The following is a 25668-nucleotide window of genomic DNA, read 5'->3' on the forward strand; positions in this document are numbered from 1 at the left end:
AACAACTCGGCCCAGACAGATACACTGCTGACAACATCCAATACAAACCACCAGAAGGGGAACTTACTCACGTTCTAACATGTTTGAAAAAACAAAAAAAAGCTGCAAGTGCAAGGACAACTTCTTGATTTGTGGCACTTTCAGATCCGCCACAGGAAAGACTCTGTAAAAATATCTTCAGAGAACACACACACACACACACACACACACACACACACACAGATCATCAAAGCAGCAGTGAAACCAGCCTCTAAAGAGTATTCTTATTTACTGCTGAAATTATGGCTTCTGTGTGTGTTTGCTAGCAGTGTTCAAAGACAGGTTTCCTTCTGTGATACAAGGCCTGCAGTTGTACTTTTATATATTTTTAAATTCTACAAGCTTTTTAAGTTTGGATACTTGAAAATATTAACAGATAAAGCACAGTGTACCAAACACAAGAAGCAAATACTGCAAACCTGTTTATCCTCCTAACCAAAGGCCTACCTCAGTCCCTCTTATTCAATATCAGCCCAGTAAACAGAAATAAAGGGCTGAATACACACTGTGTCCTCATCCAATAAGCACTAATATGACAAACCAAACAACATGTGAGCACTTTGCAGGCTCCCATATTTCGTGTGCTTGTAAACAAAGAGGTCTGGGATCGTAGGGAAGTAACCCTGCTGTTGCCTTCATGTAATATGTATTGGACTTTGACCTCAATATCCTGTGTGTGTTACAAAACATGGCGCTTTAATCAAATATAAAAACACACATTCACAGCACAGACCTGCACCCTGTGGCCTCATGTCTGACTAAATAAGTGTATAATCCCTGTTTGCAAAAGGTGCCATTTTGAGTCAGTGGGAGTGTTGTATGTTGGCTAGTTTTATTTTTTTTTTAATATTGGTAGTTTTTTTATATGATGCCCGAGTTTTGTATATTGACTGTTTCACTGGTTGCTGTTTTTTTCTCATTCAAAAAAATAAGTTAAACGTACAATATGTAAGATCTGTTGCTGCCGCTGACGAAAATTTATCTGATGTGACTCGGGCACAAATCATGTTCATGAACAAGGTAATATTATTCGTTTTATTTATGATACATTTAGTCACATTTGTCACATTCTTCCTTACTCTTTGATGTATCTGACATATCCTGGGTTTTCCCAAAAGTTATACCAACTAGCTAGCAACTGGTTGAATATTGTTGAAAACATTTGGGATAAAGTAAGTACACAACGTAACAAAATATATTATAAGATATGTCCAGTTTTTTTAAGACATTTTAGTGCCAAAATGTTATACAGTATTGCTTTAGGAAAATAAATTAAACTTTGCACCTGTGGTGCTGGCCTCAACACTGTACGAACTTTGACTTGTTAAAGTAAAAAATTAAAACTTAGAAATCTAAATATTTCTGGTTCCATCCATATCTTTTAGGGTTGGAAAAATACAATCATTTAAACATATAATAATACCATGATTAAAAAAAGTTCTCAATATGGTATCAAAAAACAAAGAAAAATCACAACTTGGAAAAATGTCCCTCTATAAAATAAAATGAAAATAATATAAAAATTAACCATTCATTGTCATGGTAGATCTCTTGATAGTATAGTATGGTATCAAGACCTTTTTACTGCCATATTGTGATAATGGATATATCTTTATATCCCTAGTATCCGTGCAGGTATACTGTATGTATGTGTGCCTGTTTGCAGCCCCGCTGCTCCATCCAGCATCATCAGCTCAACAGAAGGGGGATTGGGGAGGTTGACAAGCAGCTCCTGAGCCGCCTGCAGCTCAGTGCTGGAGTGTAAATAAGCCATCTATATTTAACAGAGTGGGCTGGTTCAGCAGACCCGTAGTACAGCTGGGAACACACTCCACGTGATGGCACTGCACACAAATACTACGCCAGCACTGGATCCTGACACACACACTTCTAATCACACCGCACACTGAGCAACATAAAGCAAGGATGAAGTTTTTGTCCCTCTTTTGCTTACTCACACACGCACACACACACACACACACACACACACACACACACACACACACACACACACACACACACACACACACACACACTTTTTATCCTTTTATAGTGTCATTGTGCAGGTCTCAGCTTGCCACTCTCCATGCAGCAGGTGGTGCAGGGGACGATTACACTGAGAACAACCAAAATAAACCAACCTGATGCCCCGATATGTTTAAGGCTTCCTGGAAAAACCAACAGACACAAACACGGTACACCAAAATCTAGCCTCTCCAAAGCCTGCAAGTTATCTCACGCAGCATATCTAAGAGGGTTTCAGGTGACGGGGACAGTTAAGCTTAACAGCAATAAAGCTCACATAACAACACCTAACAGTGACATCCAATCAGGGCCGGGATATTAAGACATTTCATTTACGAGGCCCAGATGTCATATGCCACATTCACACCAGCGATAGCCTTTTAAGCTCTGGGTGGAAATGTTTTCAGCAGAGAAAATGAGGACAGTGACAAGCAACTGGAGTCAGTTTCTTTTAAGAAAACCAAGCAAATTTATTTGCAATTGTAGAAGAAAAAGCAAAAGGAGAAACTTCTCAAATTATGCAGGGTGGAGATGAAGAGAGTGAAGCAAGGAGGCACAAAAAGGCAAAGAGAGACAGAGATCTATGACGTGTCTGAGCAATAAACAAAAGACAAAAATACAAAACAGATGAAGTGATAAAAATGGTTCACGCACACAGGGAGTGAAAGCTTGGCTGTATTACTTTTTGTTCTTCCCTTGAGTATTTCAGTTCATCACACACACACACACACACACACACACACACACACACACACACACACACACACACACACACACACACACACGCCTGTCAGAATTTAACTTAAAGCCTTAAAAAACTACAAATGGGAGTATTTAGAAAAATTCCAAAGTTGTGTGAAGCTGAAGTGCAAACTATTAATTTCAGAGGAGATTACAGAAAAGGAGTGATACATCTGAGTAGGACAATTCATACACTCATAATCAAGAATTATACTGTTTTCCAACAAGAAGAGTCATACAAACGGCAGTAAGAAGACTTTTAACTCAAGGTTCAAACAAACTACCCTTCAATTGAGTACAATCGAAATAAAAAAAAAACAATTCTATTTTTCAGAAATGTACTGTATGTATGTATTTCTCAAGGACTGCATGTTCCTTTTTGCTGATATTCTATGTCCAGAAAAACATGGCTTGTTCAACAATATTTTTCTGTCAGCAAACATGAGTTTTAATCGCATATTCTGGTTTCGCGAAAGCACAGACAAAGCCCACAATGCTCTGCTAGCTATTTTCAACAGGGGTATGAATGACCAAGTCTAGGTGTCAGAAGAGTTGCTGGGTTTGTGTCCAATGCACAGCTAACTGTTGTATATAAAAATGTACAGAAACTAATATTTATATGACAAAACTATGTTAGTAATGGAAACAAAAAAAAGTAAATTTTCACAAATATTGTGTCTTCTTGCAGTACTTGAACGCTGAAGTGCACAAACTGCGGTTGAAGAGGAAAAGGAGTGCCAGAGGACAGATTGTGTGTCCGTCCTTTGCTTCTCGTCGCCATTTGATTGGTGTCATTACAGGCCATCTTTGCCCATGCCACTGGGCCATGCAGTCACCACACGCATGTCAAACAAATTAAACTTAAATAGAGCAGCCCTTACATAACATGGCATATTTTCTCATTAGCCAAAAAACCATTCACAGTTTTCTGTGCTCTTCTGCCTCTCTTGATGTGGACTGATTACAGCGCTGCATTATTAGTGTGACCACAGAGCTATTCATCCACGTTTAAGCTGCCTTCATTAGAAACGCACAGACAAACAGATGTGCCACCCACCCACACACATGCACATACATACGCATGACCATAAAAATTGCATCCATGCCTACATTTACACAGGCTAAGGGGCTTTCCTGGAGCCATTAAAAAAAGCCTCATCGTTCGGACTCGCACACATAAACACACACAGGATGCACAGTCTTAATGAGAGCACCCATGGAAATCTGGGACACAAGGACAAGAGTCTGTGAGGGGGCTGGCGACTGTAATTAAATACAATGGCTGGCTTCTGGAGCCTTGTCAAGCTGAGGCATGGAGCAAAACAATGGCAGGCCTGTGGACGGAGAGGCAGAGGGGCTCAGCAGAGAGGACGGAGCTACTTAGGCCTTCAGCAGCCCTCACCCAGGCATTATTCAACACCAGTCTGCATCCAGGCTCTGATCAACATCACACAAGCCCGCCTATTGTGTGATCCACAAAATCATACGCACAAACACTGGAAGAACTGACTCACACTCGCCTGGAGAGCTCTCCTCGATATCCTTGCAACATGTTAACGCTGGAAATTTGTGTGCCTGGCGAGGTTTCCAGGCCGGAGCCCCTCCAGAGCCTGCAAAGTCACCACGGTAACTAATACTCAAGCTACAGCTAGAATATCATTCCTTTAGCCAAGACAGGGCTGGAATGAATAGACAATAACACCCCGCTTTGCTTAGGGACACAGGCAGGGCAACCCGCAACCCTGGAAATAATGTTTAAATGAAAAACAGTAAGGAGTTACTGATAAGGAATCTATTGTACTTTGGCGAGGAGATGAAACACAAACCACACAGACCGTATGGTCACCGCAATTGTTGTGAAGCAGACACAAGGCTGGATTCAGGACTATACAGCCTGGCATGCTGTCAGACCAGTCCCAGAGGCGGGAAATAAACAGCACAGGCCGTCAGGTGTAACCAGCCAAAATAAACCTGACACTGCAAAGCGTTGAAACAGCAGAAGTCCATTTAAAGAAGGCTATATCTGTCTAACACATGACCACTGGCTATGGCAGAAAACTAGCCTTTCTGCTAGTGCTGACACAATTAGAGTAATATAAAAAGTAAAGCAACATATTAAAAATGATCTGTTCTGCCTGAGGATTTTGCCTCTTAAAAGGAAGTTTTTCCTCACCACGGCCCCTTATTTTACTGTTTCATGTTCACTTTCAGCTGTATAGAAATCATGTTAAGTTACTGCAGACGAAAGCCCAACATTTTCTGATTGTGATGCTTCATAAAAGCTTTATAATCAATATAATGGGGGACTTTTATTGTGAAGAATTTATGGGAAATGAATTATCCACCATTTTACAGCCACTCGTGTCAGTTAAATACACAGCTTAAAGTGGGTGCAAACCGAGTCAAACCAAAAAAAGGGGCAAATTGGTTGCAGAAGTTAGGCAACAAACCTTCTCTGCAGGAAAAGGTGCAAAAATTTGCAAGACCATCCAGGTATTTCCATCACTGCCAATCAGACCTGGAGCCAATAAATATTCACATCCAAAAAGGGGGTCAAGAGTACAGTCTAGACCTACTCTACATGAAAAGTGTTCTGAGATAACTTTTGCTATGATTTCGCAGTACATAAATAAAATTGACTTGAATTGACTTGTTGATCCTTTGATATTCACATTCACACACACAAGTATTATAAACACCCTTTGTGTGTGTGTGCAGTACTGTGAGTGTGCATGTGTGCAGGTTTCAGATATCTTAATAGCTTAATGTAGCGTGGTGTTCTCGAATACAGAGCCAAAGCACCGGTGATTTAATTAAGTTCAAGTGTGAGTGGTCTGTAATGCTGCTCTTCAGCTTCACTTTGCATATATCATGAGTCACAAGTGCACTTAGAGAGAAGCCGCGCCCTCGCAGCCACATCCTCCATAAGCAATTACCGCGTGCCGAGACTTAAATGGACAAATATGCACAAGACTGAAATGAAATCTATTCAGATGATGAACTGGCCCGTGCTGTAACACCGACATAAGATAGCCTGGCTAACATCAGCACTTCAAAGGCATCAAGACCACAGACAGAGAGACTCACACACACGCAGACACACACACACACACACAAGCCCCACCGGCTATTATCAAGCCTCCAGACTCTGGGCTGTCTCGGCCCAGTGCTGCTGAGCAGTTCTCGAGGTTCAGCTCTAGGTTAGTCCTCTGAGATTTGATTACCTTCATCCCCACTGGTTACTGGGCCCAGCTGTGAAGCATATTAATGAGATTTCACCATCATTAGGGAGGAAGCTAACAACATTAGCAGACTGGCTGCTTGGCTGGTTTGTGGTGAGGATAAGAGGAGAAAATGAAGGCAGAGGGGACGGAGGAGGAGGAGGAGGGCTTCGACAGGGTCTTCCACTTTGTTGAATCCTACTCTATCATGGTCCATTGTGTTCCCTTGCCTTCTATTAGGTTATTTGGACACAAACACACATGCTCACCATGTGTAAGATACATGGAGGAACATATAGAGGTCCATTTGTCTTTCCGTGCATTGAGTGTGCAGGAGAGGAGACACCAGACAGACCACCATGCCACAGGCTGCAGCACTAAGGCTCGCTTTGAAGTCTGCTTAAAATAATGAAGTGGGATGGCCAATGGAACAGCCCCAGGGATAGAGACCGCCCCGCAAAGCCCTGGGAGTTGTAGGCCAATGTATCATGCATGTCCATAAAAACGACTGGCAGCAACTTAAGAGCTTTTAAGCGCAGCGAAACAGACCAACATTGCTCATGCATGCTGCTTGACTTTTGCTAAATATTCAAACGTTATTTCTGGTCTCCATGTCAGGAATGTGGGTAAGCAGCAGGGAAAACGATAAACACACACGCGGGAATGCTTTGTCAGCACTCTTCAATTACTGAAGGGGGAAATGGGACTGTTTCCTTGCTTACAGGGAAATCCTGCCATTCTCTAACAAAGCGTCATAACAGCTTTCCGTCGAAAATGAAGGATGGGGCTCCGTCCACCACCTTCACACTGATTACTGACAGCAAAAGCCACGCACGCCATCTGAATGTAAGTGAGGGCAGCGTGGGCGTGTGTGCACGCGCAATCACACACCCACAGACACACACACAGACTGACAGCTGTAAGGAGAGCAACAGTGGGGTGTGTTTGTGTTCAAACACAGAGTGTGAACAGTTATTGGATGGGAGAGGGGGAGGAATCTGGCGGCAGGGAAGACAGGCATAAGTGAAAACACACACACACTCACACAAGAGACAGGAGAGCCAGTGGAGGTTAACATGGGGCAAGTGAGCAGACAGTGAGCCTCACGCCTCCCATATTCGCTGTAACTAAATCCAGCCTTTCCACCCTTGGTCTCCCACCACTTTCCACCCTCATCTCCCCCTCATTCCTACCTGTCCCACACACTGTGTCACAGTCTCCTCTTCCCATTGCTCTCTATGACTTACAACGCAGCAAGTAACAGGAAGTCCTCTTTCACTTGTTTCCGTCTATCTTTGCCAAAGGTGATTTGTATAACTTTCAGGGGGCAGTGGATGTTAGGCCACAGCACTGACTGTCTCAAATTCAGATTCCCACATATATATCTGCAGAGGTGTGGACTTGAGTCACATGACTTGGACTCGAGTCAGGCTAGAGACACAAAGGCGATGATTTTATACTCTACTTGGACTTAAACACCTATGACTTGTGACCTCACTGGGACCTGAGCCTTTTGATTTGAAAATATTTGATACCTTACACCATTCTGAAAGATTAAAAAGTACTGTTTGCTACAAATCAATTCATTTCCCTTCATTTCCTGAATCAACTGATGTTAACGCTATTCATTCCCAGCATATCGAAATCTCCCATGTTTGGACCAATCCAACAGCAAGTTTACATTACTGATTACTAATTTTTCTTGCGTACAAAAATTATGCTATGGTTACATTTGGTGACTTCTTGAGGACTTGAAACTTAAAAGTTTATGACTTGAAACTTCTGATTTCTTACTTGAGCAGATTCAGGCTCTGTATAAGATAGACAATTTTAAAAAAAATCAAGATGCTGATCATGTCAGCCACTGCCAGCTAAAAGCCTTGAAAGTATCTAGTATCCAACTCATATTTGATTAACCTTCCACCTAAAAACAAATCTCAATGGATCAAATAAGGTATTTCGTTGCCTTGCAGATTGTTCTTAAATATGAAGTTTGTTATTCTGGTGGGCCATCTGTCGCTACTCATACACACTAATATCATGCATGTTATGGCACCGTAAAAATGTGTGTGTGTTTCAGTGAGGGCGAGTTAGGAGGATTACTGAGGATCCCCCAGCATGGTTGTGCTCCACCTAAGCTGCTGCGTGTCTAGCTTGCAGTCTACCTTCTGAATTCAGAGAAAGACAGAGAGAGGGAGGAGGAGGGGGAGAAAGAAAGAGAATGCATGGAGATACTGGGGTGCTGTCACTGATAATTAGTCTCCAAGCTCTCCAAGCAAAATAATGGGAACATACTTCAAGGATTGCGCAACTGCACCATTTTAGGAACACTCAAGGTTAGGCATGATATATGGTTTATAATCATATTTTTATTTCACTTTAGCTGACACTGATGCTCTTACTGTAAAGAAAGGAAGGGCATGGATCAAACTGAAGGCTTAATCTGATTCTAATATAATTTTCTGTGGTGAATGACACATCACTACCACTTAGGAGAGTATGTTGTGGTCTACATTTCAGTGAAATGACAGCCTGCTGTTTTGCAGCCATTGCTGATATTCAGTTTTTTTGCAAACAGAGCAGAAATTGATGTGACAGCTTGAGTTTGAAGGCTACTGCTGGCTCCAGTACCAAATTTTGATGGGTAGTGTACCAAATTGGGGTAAGTAACTCCCCCATCTAGAGTGTTACAGCAAGAAAAATACACACATACACGAGTGATAGATGGGGGTCCGAGCAGAGGCCGAAGGGCAAGGCGGTGCAGAGTAAGGAGTCTTTCTTGCCTGTTATGACAATCCCTCTTCAACACCAGGAAATGGTGGACCAGAAGAAGGGAAAAACACACCAGGTTGGGTGTAGCAGGGATAATTTACAGCATCTTTACATCTTGGTGAGCTGTAAATGTATACATTTCTTCCAGTTGATTGCTTTTGGAGTACAACGAATGAAAATTTGCGTGCTAGTGCAAGTTAGAGCGTCTGCCTGTTTGCATATTTGCGCGGTATGTGCTCTATGTATGTGCACGAGAGCCTGTGCGTGTGAACCTCAGCATGTTCTTGTCTAGGCCACGTCTGGTTTTTATCAGCCCAGCGGCCCCCACCATGTTCCCAAGCCTTTCTCCAGGGGCCCAAGATAACTTCCCTCTCCATGCTGCCAGGCCTCTGAAATAACAACACACCAGGTTTTCCTATCACTACTGCCCCAGCAAATGGAGACGGAACTGAGAACATGTGTGGACAAACTGGAGCGCGGGGGAGGGAGGGACAGAGGTGGGGAGGGGCGGGGAGGGAGCGAGCAGATGGCAAAGGTGAGGTCTGCAGGGGCTAGACTTGAAAAAGCAGCTTCATGTTAACCATACTAGCTGCTCTGTGCTGCCATAGCCACAAATACAGAATTCACGGGACATCTAAACCCACAAGTACATTTCACAAATCCTATGAGTGCTCCAGTGTTTATGAATTTAATTGTGCAAAGGCCAAAAGGCAGCTATCTTGCCGAAGAGAACCACAAGTTCCCTGGCAACAACGCTCCCTCGCAACCCTGAGTAACACGGTGTAACTCTACCCAGCAGCTGTCTATGCCTGCTGACTGACAGTGGGGCTATGCGAGTTGGCACTAGCCCCAGGGTGACTGGAGATATTTGGCATGAGCTGATGGTGTGGGACATGGTGGTGGGCACAAGGGGGCAAAAGGCAGCCTGTGTCGGCCAGAGGATGCCAGAATGTGAGCAGGCACAGCGGCGTGTTTCAGCAGCCTGTAACACATGTTGTACTAGGAGAGTGAACACTTCAAAACATGATATCCAGTGTAAGAGTGGACTGACGATGGTCTGACAGGCTGTGGTGTCAATGAAAATGTGCTCTTTTGTGCTGAGATAAATATTCCAAATTGTCCTTCTGTATTACGCAATATTTTACTTATATAACAGTAGTTTTCTTCCAGATTTCTTCTTGTCTGATGGCAAAGTAAAGCGGTGAAAATCTAAATATAAAATCTACATATAATGTACATGTAGAGTGATGTTATTTTTTTAGTTGGGGTTTTGATAAGTGGCTAAAATACAATTTGTTGCTGACCCAGTCCACAGCAACAAATTTATACACAGACTATGAATGAGACAACCCCACATTAAACAATCTGTACTATCCCTTTAACTCAATGGGAGAAGCAGACTTGTGATTAGCAAGCTTTTTCCATAGCTAATCCACTTGATAAATACATGCAGTGTTTGTCCACAGTGGATCTGCCATTGCCATTGAACATCACACTTTATGAGCTGATCACATGCATACAGCAGCCGTATACGATCAGCTGTGCGACATCACTGACCCACATTAAGAGACAGAGGGACGACGAGAGAGCAGGGAGCAGAGAGAGACCGGCTGCAGGAGAAACAGGGGCTGTTTAAAGAGAGAGAGAGAGGAGGAGAGAGCATCTGAGGAGAAAGAGGAGCAGAGCTGAGCGACAGGACAGGGGGAGGAGTGTGACACACAAGACAAACATTTCAAAAGCGAGCCCCAAATAAAAGCTGCACATGCTGGCACACTAGACACTCTTCACAGCGAGCATGGGAGAAGGTGTAACCACAGTGTAACCTCCCTTTGTCAACCCTCTCAAAGTGAATTATTACACCCTCCCTGGAGTGACTTACAGCTGTGATACCTTATGACACATGATTCAAGATCAAGGTCATCATTGGATCATAACACACACATACGAGTGAAACCACAGCCCTCTAGAAACCAGCCTTTAATGTTACCGCTCTCACTGTGAAAATGGCTTCATGAAACATTAAGCCTCTCTTTTACAGAGTGCCTGCGCTGGTTAATTATAGAATTGTGCGTGAGTGCATGACAGTGTGTGCGTGCTTTTTCCTTATGTGATAACAAACAGCATTCATGCATGCTAGGAGCCAGGAGGGTGCCAAAGCAATACTAAACCCAGTGCCTGCCTACTCAATCCTGAGACTCACTGTGTGGTCTAACAAAAGCCTTCAAGGTTTACACTTTAGTCATCTGGCTGCTCTTTCTTCACAGCCACTTACGATGAGTGCAACAGCCAAATAAGCTTCAATTCCCTACATTCCCGTAAAAATCCAAGGTCAATGACATTACAAGCAACCATTAATAGGAAGTCCAAGGGTCAGAGGCCTGAAAATATTCCTACGACCTTAAAGGGATAGTGTGGATTATTTAAAGTTGGGTTGCATGAGGTACTTACTGATACTACAGTAGATGCTGACTGCCCTGCCCTCAGTTTGGAGAAGCAAAGAGGAGCACCAGCATATAAGCTATAGACAGGGTCAGTGGCAACAGGTAGTTTAGCCTCTTAAAAAAGGTCCAACTGAAAAAAGGAATAAAAAGCTAAAGTGAATGCTATATTTAGAATATTTGCACTACTTTACTTTGCTGTCATACAGCCTTTTCTGATGGGAAATGAGCTTTATAAAACCCAAATCTCTCTCTCTCTAAAAACCAACCAAACTCCACTGGCGAAACAACAGGAGACACTGCTCTTCCGCTGCCTCGATCTGTTTGTTTGTGTTGTGTGACTTCTGTGTTTTAGAAGCATAGTTCGGATTCATCAAAGTCAGCAACACAAACAAATGAACTTATTGAGGCAGTGTTAGAACAGCAACTCATGTGTACTGCTAAGTAAAATTTCCAACTTTGCCTGTGGAGTAATTCTGGTTTGGAGGGAGCGATATTTTTGGTTAAATAACGGCTGTTTCCCGTTAGAAAAGGCTGTTTGATGGCAAAAAAATGGTAAAAATATTCTTAATGTACGTTCAACTGACCTTTTTGAAGTATCTAAAATTCCTTTCGCTCCTGACCCAGTTGACTGTCAGCTACTGTACTTAATACACTGCCTATCAAGTTGTACATTATATAACCTCACTTCAAATAATTTAAACTATCCCTCAAGTAATCATGAAAAGACAAGTGCTGGAAAAGATACAAGACAAGTCCAGGAAGACAGCATGTCTTTTGTGAACATTTTAGCTGAAACATTGGGGCCAGATGATTCAAATTAGTGGAGAAATCATGAACACATTTCTGCCTTCAGCATTTAAAAACAATCACAGGTGAAGAGATGCTGGAAAATGCATTTCATACACCGTGATTCTGTCTGCTTGGGCTGAAATGACATCCATACACATTAACCAGACCCTATTCATCTTTATTGAACTGAGTGCCACACACAGTGTTTGAAGGCCAAAAGCACTTCATGAATGCTTATGCTCGAGTATTTGCTCTTCGCTCACTCTAACAGAGAGGTTATCTGACCATTGATACTCGCTAATCCAATGTGACTGGCAGCATTCAAGGCCCTCCGTTCTTAAGCGCATATTTAACAGAGGAGGAAGCAGGTCATAAATATGGAGAGGAGCAAAGGGCTATTTGCATTAGAGGGCCTGAAGTGGACTTGGAGGGGCCAGGAGGAGGCAGAAAGTAAAAGGGGGGAACAAGGGATCAAGAGAGAAGGGAGAAAGAGAAGAGGCTCATGAGGATCTGGGGAGGAGAAGAAGAGAGGATCACCAGGGACAGGCTTTGTCATGTTAAACTGCCTCTCTCGACTCATGTTCTCCAATTCCCCTCCTCTCCCGCGCTGCCTCTCTGTGGACAACACAATAGTCAATCACAGGGGAATAGATTACGAGGGTTTGATCTTCTCGGCTTCAGAGCGAGAGCATGACTGTGGAAGTGGGGGAGAGGTCGTGGGTGCAGTGTGTGCGTGACTCGGGTGGATGAGAGCGTGTGTTCAGCGATGCTAAATGATGTGCCTTCTCACCGGGCCGTTCCTCTTAAACTACAGACACCTATTTAGGTTTGTCACTCCGTGCGCTCGTCAACATGAGTTAGAGCTAATAGTTAAACTCGCTTGTAATTTACCTCCGCCTTCAAGCCTCAGCAGGCTAACGTGCATTCCTCTACTGTACATGAAACCATAATGGCAACAGTTACCTTCATAAATTAGCCCTCGACGTACAGATGTCAGGTTTTGAGTTGAAAGCATATTATTGTGGATGTAAGTGGAGGTATTTGCAAGGGTGTGGACAAGAAGATGAAGCAGCAAGCGTGCCATTATCCTGTCACGAGTCTGTTAAAGAGCTCAGTGATGCAGGGACCCGAGGGGGTTACTAGGTCAGCGCAGGGGTTAAAATGACCTAAGACCCCTTGGAGACAGCTGACATATTTAGAATAGCCAGACGCAGAGGAAAACAAGCTAGCTGAACATTAGTGACACAGAAACAACAAACACTACCAGTAGCCATTTTTCATACGGTTCACATTTGAACCAGTATCAGAAATTTAGTACCAATATTCAGCAGCGCTTTTTTGGTACTTTACTCTCTCTGTAATGACAAAAATGTAGTTTCAAGCATAAAAATATGTCTCAAGTTCTTGATTCCAACATTTTTACTTATTTACAACAATTTACACACGACATGAACCTCCATCTCCCCTGCCGGACCTGGCCTGATGTTGTTGTCATGACAACAACATACTGCATACTGTAATATTTCCCTGTAAATACTGCTATTAGTGTTTGACCCCACTAATAAAACTCATTTACTGTTTTAGCATGCTAAAGAGCATGTTTGTAAGGAATTTCCAACATAGCCTGTGGCTGAGTGTCAGTTAACACTAGCAAAAACTAAACTAACATCAACTAAGACAGTGCTTGAACCAGAACAAGGCCAGTTCCATGTTGGTGGAAAAGGCCTGTCAGATGCACTCTCAGGTACCGAAATTTGGGACTGACTGATTTAACATAATCGGCAGTACAGGCATAATTTACTCAGTAGAGTTCGGTGCCCAACCCTAATTCATACACATACAGGCATTAGTTGAAAAGTACATAAACTGAAATTACAGCTCTGACCGACATGGCTGCACACCTGACCAAAACCTTCTGCATAAAGTTGGGTGCTATATTCACTAAAGATTACAGCTTTAAATACCTTAGTCAGAACACTGCAGGGCCAGTCACCGCTCTCCTGCTCATGCCCCCTAATGATGACTGATGACACACATTTGATTCAGCTGTCTGATGTGGAGTGTCAGGGGGCTGCTTAGTGGAAGATTTGGGCAGAGCGAGGGGAGAAACGGGTGGGCGGGGAGAGGCAGACTCATTTGTCTTTAGTGTCAGGGCTAATGCAAAAAAAAATTTTTTTTTTAAGTGAGGTGCATGTCGATAGCACCGGGAGGTTAAGTTAGCTCAGTGCTGAGGGAAAATGGCTGATGGGAGCCGGCAGAGTCATCAAGGGAGCGCAGTGGGATGTTACTAGAATTTAATGAAGGACATGTTTAGCTTCCTCGAGTTTGCTTTGTGCTTTCCCCTTCTCTCTCTGTGTGCAACTCTGAGTTTGTGTGTGTGTGTGTGTGTGTGTGTGTGTGTGTGTGTGTGTGTGTGTGTGTTGTCTGTGTCTCCACAGACACTAATTTCCTGCATGGATCCCTGACCTTTCAATGTAGCCTGGGGGGAGCCATTTGATCATGACACACACACACACACACACACACAGACACAAAGGCACACACAAGTACACACTATTTCCTGTGATATGGCTGCTCACCAGTCAGTGGACTGGTTTTAGTGAGACAATGTTGATCTCTCCCTGCGGTGTCAGACTAAAAAAAGAGGTCTTTCACATAGAATAAATAGATTTTTGATATTAAAGGAACAGCTCATCCCAAAATCCCAAACAACACATATTTTTCCTCAGGCCTGTAGTGCTGTTTATCCACCTAGGTAGTTTTGGTGTGAGTTTCCCAATTCTGGTAGAGATGTTTGCCTTCTTTAAAATATCGAATTTAATCCATAGACCTTCTTTTGAGCAGTTTCATGTAGGAACTAATTTCTGTCTATCATACTAAGAAAGTAGTCCTTCATGAAACCGCTCACAGAAAGGTGCATGGATTATCTTGAGTAACCAGGTCATCATTTCTGGAAACAGACATTGCTTTTGAGTTATTTTAAATGCATTTTTTGGGTGCTTTGAACACAACAGTGTCATCGAACTGCATTACATTGAAGAGAAAGCAGACATCTCTACAGCTGATATCTCCAAACCTCACACCAAAACAATCTAGAATGGTAAACTAGAGGAAAAATATGTTATATGTAAAATATGTTGATTTTGGGGTGAACTGCCCCTTTAAGAACACCACATTTTTAGCTTATTTTTAGTTTTATTGGTCAACTTGTTCACAGAAACAGCAGCCTTTACAAAAATATTGGCAGAGCTAAAAACAGCAATGTTTTACTAATGTTGTCATGGATGGCATTTATTATGACATTTTTTACTTTGAAATTTTGGTTCAACAATTGCTTGAGGATATCATTACAGTTTTCACATTTTTGTATGTGCAAAGAGGCAATATGAAGCTTCAGATATGCCCTTGATATGAAGGTTTAATGTAATGGTTTTGTTTGCAAAGGCAAAAGTCTGCAATTCTATGTTCTTCAATGAGTAAGCTACCTGAGCAGATGATTATTTATAAGGAACATCTGAAGTAAAACACTCTGTGTATCCATGTGTAAGAATGAAGCATGCCCCCTCTCTCTGTAAGTGCATGTGTACCAGTGTACAAACACATTACGTATGTTTGCATGCATGTACAGGAGCACGCTTGTTGCATATGCACACACTGGTAAGCACGCCTGCCAAAAACAATGAGTGGAAGTAACCTGAGCCGAACCCTCAGGTGAGTCTGGTGTTAACGCTCTCCCGCCCGCCGTCCCTCTGGGGTCCAGTTAACCCCGGCTGGCCTCTGCCGACTGCGCCGTCTCCCTGCCTTGCGACCCGTGCCTTATTGTGACCCTGGGGGTGACTGGGCACCGTTTACTGCAACCTAGTTCCACCACAAGTAGGAACGCATGCCTCTCCCAGTTAACTCTGTCCATTAAGCTAAGTGGGGCCCATCAATTATGCAACAGTTTCCAATATATAATTCAGGGGATAAGGGGAAGTGTCATGAATAGCGACACACACAGGTGAGGAAAGAGCACAGGGCTTTCAATTCAAAGTTGATTATAATATTGCACTATTTGTTTAATGAGATGAGATGGAATTTTGGCTGGAACAACAATGCTAATACCAGTCTGCAATGAATAAATGAACAGCCAGGTCAAAGACGGTGGACAAATAACAAAGTAAGATAAGGAGATGGAGTTGCAAAGGGCGGGTCATCACAGACCTGCCATTAAAAAAAAACAAATATTTCATTCTCCAAACCAGCCAAACTCCATTGACAAATGAGTAATGTTACCTTGCAGAACACTGGAGTCCTTTTAGAAAACCAAATTCACAGCAACTCCTGTATACTGCAAAGTAAAATGACTGATTTTGCCAATGGAGTTTTGTTGGTTTGGAGGGAGCAATATATGGCCTCTATATCTGTAGTTTCCCATCAGAAGAGGCAGTCTGATGGTTAAGTAAAACGGTGAAAATATTCTTAATATAGCATGCACTTAAATTGATATTGATTGACAATATTAATGTCAATCTGTAATGAATAAAGCCAGGTGTAAAAAAATTGACAAACAGAGAAAAAACAGATAAAAGGACAGAGATGATAGGAAAGACTGAGAAACTGTCATGCAGCATGGTAAATAGAGAAAATGATGAAGACAGATATAGATGTAGCTTTTATTTTGTTGCTTTAATATAACTTGATTTGTAAATCACCCTGGATTAAAATATGAGCTGAAAAGGGAGCAGGAGAAGAGAGAAAATTAGGGCAGAGCATTAAAAGTGCGAGAAGGCAGCTTTACAGTGCTACCCTCCTCCTCCTCTCTCTCTCTCTGCTGTGTAGGCGTGGGTCCTGGGGGAGCCACCGATGTTAATACAGTTATTAAGCCTCTCCACTGAAGCCTGCTCCACCTCCCCAACCCTCAGCATCAAGGAGCTCTCTGCCTGCCAGGCAGCGGGCAGGCTCGCTTGCTTCCACAATGAGATCAAACAGTCCCAAGTAGGCCAGCTCAGGGGAAGCCAGTGATGGAGCTTCCCGCTGAGCAGTGAGGGCAGGTGGGGTTGGGAATGTCAAGCCCGAGGAGCATCCCAGCAGGCTTTACAAAAGGAGGAGGGGGTATAGGCTTCAGCGTTGCCGTAGTTCCTCCGTCCCTTCCTCCACTCTTTAGAGTCAGCTGACCAAGATTCCCATGCATCTCTTCCTGGTGTTGGGGATTACCACCATGAAAGGCTTTAGCCAGCATATGCGCAACAGCGGATTTCTTCTTCTCTTTCAGGATGTATGTAGCCATGGAGGTTGATTAGAGGTGAGCGGTGCAGGGCGGACGAGGCTGGGTGGTCAGGTTAGGGAGCTACACTTTTCATGTGCAGCCAGGGAAAACCACCGTCAGTGCAGAGGGGAACCTAGCTGGTCATCGCTTCAGTAGGGGGACGTGTGTAGGTGTGTGTGTGTCTAATCGCTGCATTACATCCAATCCATAATTCACACCGGGGCAGAAAAATCAGTGTTGCCACTCTTGCCTGTAGTCAGAGGGGGCAAATTTGGGCAGCCATGCAGACTGCACGCAAGGCAGAGAGTAAAGAGCACAAGTTGGTTTGAGCTGCCATCTATCTGCTCTCAATGTTTAAAGGGATAGTTTGGATTATTTGATGTGTGGTTGTATGAGGTACTTATCCATAGTCAGTGTATTAGCTTAAGCAGATGCAGGCTGGCAGGCCCCCAGTTTGGAGATGCAGCAGGGGCACCAGCATACATACCAGAAACACTGCTAAGCAATGTACTGCTGTGGACATAGTCAAGAAAATGTATTTTGGTCACTTTGAAAGGGTCCTCCTCAAACAAAATTATTACCAGTTTAAGTGTACACTATAATTAGAATATTTTCACCCCATTACCTTGCCGTCTGGCAGCCTTTTGTGACAGGACACTGCTGTTATAGAAGCAAAATATTGCTCTCCACAAACCAACCAAACTCCATAAGCAAAGTCAGTCATTTTAACTGGTAGAAGACAGGAGTTGCTGGTTTACTGCTGCCTCAAGCAGTCTGTTTGTGTTATTGTGTGAATTCAGTGAATCTGAATTAACCTTTTAAAACACTGAAGTCAGGCAATAATACAAATAAACTTACAGACTGAGTCAGTATTAGAGCATCAACTTAAGGATGTAATATTTAAGGTAAAATGATTGATTTTGCCTATGGAGTTTGGTTGGTTTGGAGAGAGTGATATCTAGCTTATATAACTGTAGTTTACTATCAGAAAAAGCTGTCTGATGGCAAAGGAAAGCAGCGAAAATATTCTACATAAACTGTAACCTGATGCTGACACCATTTTTTTATATGTGTACCTTCTATTAAGCAGCTAAAATAGTTTTTGTTGCATGCTGACTGGCATCTACTGTAGGTAATACACTGACAGTGAATGAGTACCTCAACTGGACTTCAAGCTAAAAACATGCACAGTGAATACACAGTTTTTTACAGGGCCACACACAGAGTTTATTAAAAAACTGTTGTAAAACTGAGATCACACATTAGGCTTTTGTCTCATTGTGACACCTGATACGAAATAAAGACATGAAAGGAGTGAGGAATGGATAAAGAGATGGGGAAGATAAAGACGAATGCTGTAATGTGCTAAATAGGACGGGGATATAGGTCATTCTGTACCAGACTCAATTTGCCAATGCTGGCCTGTTGGCAGCCACTGGATGCAGGCCAAGACTCCATCAGTCGCACTAGAACACTAATAATATCAGTCACCCAGCCAAGCCTCTCTCTCTCCCTCTCTGTCTGTCTGTCTGTCTGTTGTCTCCTTCACTTATTTCCTCATTCTTTTCTTTCCCACTCGCTCTCCACCGCTTTTTGTTCAAAAGGAGAAAAGGGCAAAAATCCAGGGGCCAAAAATGACATTAAACCCCCTGAAAGGCTCCACAGAGATTATTGTTTGAAAATGCCAGCCCTCCCGGTGCCCCCCCCTTCCTCTCCTGGTGCCTGAGATCTCTCTCTCTCCCCTTCCCTCCCTCTCGTTTTCTTTCAGCTGAGAGGTGCTGACAGCCCAGACACAATAATCCAGCTCTATTGTGGAACTGCCACAGTGGCAGCAGCACTGTGCAAAAGGTTTCCCACGTATGGCGCGAGGGCAAAGCCGGGTGTCACATCGTGGCAGTGGCACAGAACAACACCGCTACAAGCAAAAAGGGGGCTGGTCACCAGCTACTACAGGGCGACACACTGAGCGACTTGACAAGTCCGGTTCAAACTGTTGTCACCTTTTCCATTAGTCAGCTGGAGCAGAAACGGAGAGGAGGCGAACACCAGCTGTCAAAGGGCTCCTATACGCTTTCTCTCAGTTTCTCAATTTTAGTTCACAAATTTATTGAAATCTGTGACTTTTCTTCCAGGAGGGCAAAGTCATTACCTGCCCTACTCTGCCTCTGGTGTACTATTCTTACAGTATCCCTAACCAACTGAACCAACAAAGGCAATAAGTACTACCCAATCAGTGGCAGGTCATGACTTTACCCATCTGTGGAAAAAAGGTGCATATGAGTGAAAAGCTGTAGTTCAATGCCCAATAACTGTAAATTATCTTGACCTATCTATGGACCTTTTTCCCCAGGAAGGCAAAGTTATGACCACTCTCCTCTGCCTCCGATTGGCTAGTACTTGTTGTCCTCGTTGGTTAGGGTTAGGGTAATATCAGGGTAAGCCAGTCCAAGGGAGGGTGGGGCAGGTCATGACTTTGCCCCCCTGGGGAAAAAAAAGCATATCTGCAGTCTGATGTGAAATTGCTAAATTTCAGTGCACAACAATAGTATTTTTTTAAAGACCAAACCGCACATTTTAGAGTGACCTTTTATTGTGACCAGTCCAAGCCATAAAGTGTCATAATCATGCAACTGGGTCATGACTTTGCCCTCCTGAGAAAACATTGACATCTATAACCCTGAAACCATCTGTCAGGTGGGTGGATTATCTTGACAAAGGAGAAATGCTCACTACCACAAATTCGTGAAAAAAAAAATTGAGAGGGATAAAACTTTTATATGCACATAAAAAGTCTTAAATTTCTTACTTCAGCAAAAAACAAGAGTCTTGTGTTTGTATTTTTGTTGAGTGTAGTTTATATTTCTCTGTCATATCCTCAAGCAGAACTGATGAACACATGCCCTTCTTCATTCTCTTTTTCCTTCCCTCCCCTCGTCTTTTTAGCCTACTATAAAAAGCTTTCCTCAGGTTACTGCTAAAAATCCCGTGGAATAACAGAATGTGCCCTCTCTGCTCTAAGTGCTGCACGGCTGCATATTTCCCTATTAACCCACCCCTTTTACCCGATCTGAAGAACATCCGGGACGGCAGGGCTTTTGAAAAGAGATGACTAGGAATGAGGAATACACAAAGACATTTATGCGTCTTGTTTCATCCAGAGAGGAGGGCCCATTTCATCCTGAGGGCTTAATCTCAGTTTCAGAGTATGAAACATTAAGAAACAAACACCAATAGGCCACAAAGTTAACCCTACCAGGCCTAGTGGCAAATGAACTAACAGCAAAGAGGGTTGTGACATATTTATTTTCTGCAGAACAATGAGCTCCTAAGCATCTGACATGACCACTTAATTACTGTGATATCTACCAAGCAACAATCTCCCTCACTAACAATGGCACAGATAAGACACTACAGGTCACAGCAAAGGTTAGACAATATGTCTCTCTGAAATGAAGGGGCTGCTTGATATCAAAGCACCTCCCTTTTAACAGACAGTGCCTCTATTCATAACAAACAGGATCCAGTTGTTTCAGTCTCGTCTCATTCACCCCTCTTAACCTACACGTGTTTGGAGCTGCTCGGCTACAGGGCATCTCTCAGTTCACACAATGCTAATATCACAAACAGGGTTACAGGGAACAAGCAGCCTGTAACCCGAGCCTGTCTGCCTCCTTCAGTCGAAACATGCCGTCCTATCCATCACGATCCAAACACTACACTCTTCCTTCCCACCTCCGCCGCACTGTTGGCAAGTCTATTTCATCCCGGTCCCAGGTGGGCCTTTAAGAGTCAAATGTCAGAGGCCGGGCTCCAGCCAGACACGTAATGAATATGAAATGATTCAGAGAGGCTGTGGGAAAGAGAAGAGAGTCTCGTCCAGACAGGCCTAGCTCCTCTGTCACTAACTGGGACCATATTGAGCCAGGCTGAGCTGAGCTAGGTTGGGCCAGGATGACAAGAGTGGAGAAGATACACAATATGGATATCTAAAGTTACTTTACAGAGGGGTTCTATAAATCAGGACATACAGAAAGGGCTTGTCTTCCTCAAAGCTTCCCTGTCTGTATCCCAGGGGCCTGTTAAAGACACTAGCGCCAGGTATTATGAAAGCCAGACAAATAAGGACTCCAGTTATTATCCAGGGTTTCTGCAAGTTTCAGCAAGTTAAATTTAATGCTAAGACCTTTGTAAGACCATTATGAATGCATTTAAAAACTTGTTGGTTTAGTTTTGTAGCTATTACAGTGTGACAAAAACATTTTTTTCCCCAAAACACATTTTCAAATGAGAAATAAATGCAACTTTATAAAAGAAACATTTATGTCATAATCCTATCAAATTTAAAAGAACTGTCAAATTTGTATTTTTAGGTCTCATTACACCTGTACAAAAGAAATATGATACCACTTAGGAAAAGAGACTAGTTTGTCCAAGGCTAATCGTTATGACATATTCTGGTCTTGCCCATAATTAATACCTTTCTGGCAAGAAGTTCATAAAGTTTTGCACAAAGAGTGTCTTGGATTCAGAAAATGTTACTTCTCATGTTGGACATTTGTTTCAGATTTTAATTGCAGCTGACAGGAAATCCATTACTGGAAAATGGCTAAAGCTAGAAACACCTACAGTTGACAACTGAATTATGACAATTATTATGGTTATGGTTATTAAACTTAATCTTACAGAAAGCTCAGCGAGATATAGTTTTATTGTACATCCTATGAGAATGTTTACATTGTTTGTATGGACAGAAAGAGAGAATTTTAAAAAAAGACATTTTAGGCCTAAAATACAGTCATTGGACTAAGGCTTTTTAAGGACCTGCAGAAATCTTTTATTTTTTTAACTGCTATGAGATCATCGAAAACACTGAGACATCTCTTTCTATCTTGGGCACTGGCCTGCTAACTTATTCAAAAGCACAGTTGTAGCCGAGGGGACTTTGTGTTTTTGTGGGCACAAATAAATAAGGGTAGATTTGAGTGATTCACAGCTCCCTCTTCTTCTTGTTGGCATGAAACACAAAGAGCAGAGCATTCTCTCTCCTGCTCCTTAGTTAACAACGCTGACTGAGACGGCAGCAACACGGTGCTATTTTTTGCCCAGACGGCAGGAGAACTGCCAGGCTCTTGTATTTTTAGCATACTAACCTCTACCCTATTTCCTCGGCTATCCCACTCTCTAAATAGGAGGGCATTCCATTGCGGCGTGTGTGTGTGTCTGTGTGTGTGTGTGTGTCTATGTGTGTGTGTGAGAACTACTTGAGGTGTACAGAGTTGTCATCCATGGGATGTTAACACAGATCCCCAAAGGGAAACTGGGAACGAGCGTGTTGGTGGATTCAGCAGTGGGCCTAAAGCTAGTGGCCTGAGAGCGAGCGCGGCAGCAGCAGGCAGTGGTCCTCCGCAACTGATGAAACAAGGCAACATTCCATGTAATCACTCTATATATAGCGGATGCCGGCAAAAGGGGGGTTGGAGGGCAGGAAATCTTGTAAAATATGAGGAAAAATTAGGGCAGGCGAGCATTAAAGATTAATCGTGACACTGACTGCCCGGCTCAGGCTTGCCATGCGGAGAATGCAACCATGGAGATGGGAAACAGAGAGGCAGAGGGAGATAAAGTGGGAGAGAGAAAGGAGACACTTTGGGAATGAAAATGCCTCGCAGATGAATTCTGGGGTGATGAATGTCCCTGGTTCAATACCCAGATGAATTTATGTGTGTTCCATTATGAGAGGGTGGGGATGAAACATGGAGATAGGGCGGAGAGATGGGAAGGGGAGAGAGCTGGTGAGCTAGCCATGCAGAGCCCATTGCGAACAAGCCATCTGTAGAGATAAGTAAAGAAGTGATTACAACAGGCCCAGCTCAATTTCTGACAGTTGACGCTCGACTGCCCCCGTAGAGCCGAATTGATTTAAATGAAGAAGCTATGAATATTTTAGAGGGTAGAACCCCCCTTTAACCTGAACTGTTTCGATCTCCCTCCCATCCCCTCTTTGTGTGTCTGTGAGTGTGTGTGTATAACAGGACAGACACGGGGGAGACTGTAATTAATGATAGTGAGATTACAGCCCCATGTCACAATGTCTGCAATCAGCTGCCTTCTTTAAGCCCTGATGAATCAATGACACTGCCTGGATCTTTTGTGTGCCCTGCTTTGCTCATCAAAGAGGGCTTTGCAGAGTACACCAACCCTTGTTTGGGGATTTAGCGTCAAACCAAACTGGTGTACAGTACACTCTGACTGATGCCTCAGGCTAATTCTCTCTACAAACAATCAGGGGCCCATCGGAGGGTCTGAGCATGCGTTCGTGTGTTCACAAAAGAAAACTGGCCAGGCAAAAATATGCTGGATTTCTAGGGGTTGGAACCTTTGGCATCTCACAATTTGATTTGATTCCTTGATACAATACCTTTTAAATCAAGGGGTGCTGGTCAGATTATATCCAACTGCAGTTGCTCATGCTCAGTCATCCTCATCAAAACCAAAGAAGTAGGGTATTTTACAACGTGAACACGATGTACATGTTTATATCTGTTATGTTTCACCATCCAGTTAGTTCAGCCAAAAGCAACATACGAAGTTGTTACAGGCAATCATAATGTCAAGAACTGGGTGTTTAATTTATTATCACTGACTTTTCGGCATCAGTTCAGAATCTTTCAAGAGGGAATTGCAATGCAAGACTGTTTTCCCCCGCCCCTATGAATTTCTGAGACACTCAGTATGGAATGATGCTGCAAAGTGTCACCTGCAGGAGAAAATAAAAGTTGCCAGTCAGCTATATTATTTGTGTGTGTGTGTGTCCAACAGCCAGTAGCTCTGCCAATGTTCAAGGTGATGGACCACACCCTCCTATCACCTTAAACAAATGACTGAAACAACAGGTGCTATCAAAACAAAAACATGTGTCTCTGTTGCTCCTGGTAACCTTGTGGCACAGCAAACATCCCATTCTAAAGGAGAATCTCTATTTAGTGAACAGTGAATCGCATTAAAAAGGGCAGCAACAGCTTTGAAGGTTGGTGGCAAGGTGGCGTTTTGGGAGCGAGTGATGGCAGGTTGTGAAATGCTGCCCCGCGGCCTTTCCCAGGAGAGCGGCGGCAGCGTGTTGAACTCCCTTCACCTCTTTGCCATTACAAACATACCTTGATGACAAAACATGTTATTGATGTTCACCTGAAGGTGAAAGCAGGCGTGTTTCTGTGGACACACTGATCTCTCACTCACACACACTCGCTCTCTGTGGCGTTCCAGGCGTTCAGGCTACTAAATCACTGTCTCCATTGGCTGAAAGGGGGTTAGGCAGACGTGGCGCAATAAGGAGCCTGCCTGACGCTTCCCTTCCCTGGAAGAACAGGGGACCTTGCCTCAATGCTGTCCATCCATCCTACCAATTCCATCACACTGGGATCAACAAAGCCCCGGGTTGAAAGGCCCATTTTCTCGTCAGCCTGACCATGAAAGCACCGAGGCAAATGGACGTTAAAGAGCACGCAGGCAATATTATAAGGCTCAGGGACTCGTCATTGACGTTAAGGGCAAGCACTGCAGTTCAGGAATATTAAAGGGGCAGTTCACCCGAAAATACATATTTTTAGCCTGTAGTGCTAGACCAGTATTTCTCAAACTTTTTACAAGCGCGTACTACTTCAGAAAAAAATCGTGCTCTTCAAGTACCACCTTATTCTTTTAAGTCATTTTATACCGGCAGGACACTTCACTGGTGCTTATTAAGTAGCTTGTGCTTGGTTCACTGTTGTTCACTTAATTTTAAACATGGGTTGCTCAAAATATTCTGCCTCTAATCATAACAGTTCCCGCTTGGATTGCTGCTTTTTTGAAGCATTCATTTTCAGTGACTTCATTTTAGCTCCGCTTACTTTCTTATCATCCCAGTTTAGCTTTTAACTACTGGTAATTAGGTAAGATATTGAAACAAAAAATACTGGACAGAGACAAGTTATTTTAATCTTTTATTTTCATTAGAATCTTTGATAGTATTTAATAGTATTTCATGTCTTTGAATTAATTTAAGTTTTATTTAAAAAAAATATTTATGACATTCCTCCATGTACCACTACAGAGAGTTCATGTACCACCAGTGGTACACGTACCACAGTTTGAGAATCTCAGATCTAGACTGTTTCTTTCTTGTAGAAAGAAAGTAGTTCCGGTAGATTCTACCATAGAAAGAAAGTACTTATTACATGAAACTGCTCACAATACGGTCTGTGGAGCTTGAGTAACTGGGTCATGATTACTGGAAAGAGAAATTGCTGTTGACTTTTCCTTTTTAAAACTTTTTTTGAGCACCATGAGCTGATTGCCATTTAGTTCCATTATACTGGAGAGAAGGCAGACATCTCTATGGCCAAAATCTTCC

The 25668-nt window shown here is 43.0% G+C and overlaps 1 protein-coding gene across 5 annotated transcripts in view; it reads right to left on the reverse strand.

The window, feature by feature from the left end:
• The window catches only part of raraa (retinoic acid receptor, alpha a), a 196720-nt gene that overhangs the window by 22277 nt on the left and 148775 nt on the right, over window positions 1-25668 (reverse strand). The gene's annotated exons all lie outside the window — the stretch shown is intronic.

Source organism: Lutjanus erythropterus, chromosome 17, assembly GCF_056507025.1.
Source record: "Lutjanus erythropterus isolate fLutEry1 chromosome 17, fLutEry1.hap2, whole genome shotgun sequence".
In the NCBI taxonomy this organism is placed as follows: Eukaryota; Metazoa; Chordata; class Actinopteri; order Lutjaniformes; family Lutjanidae; genus Lutjanus; species Lutjanus erythropterus.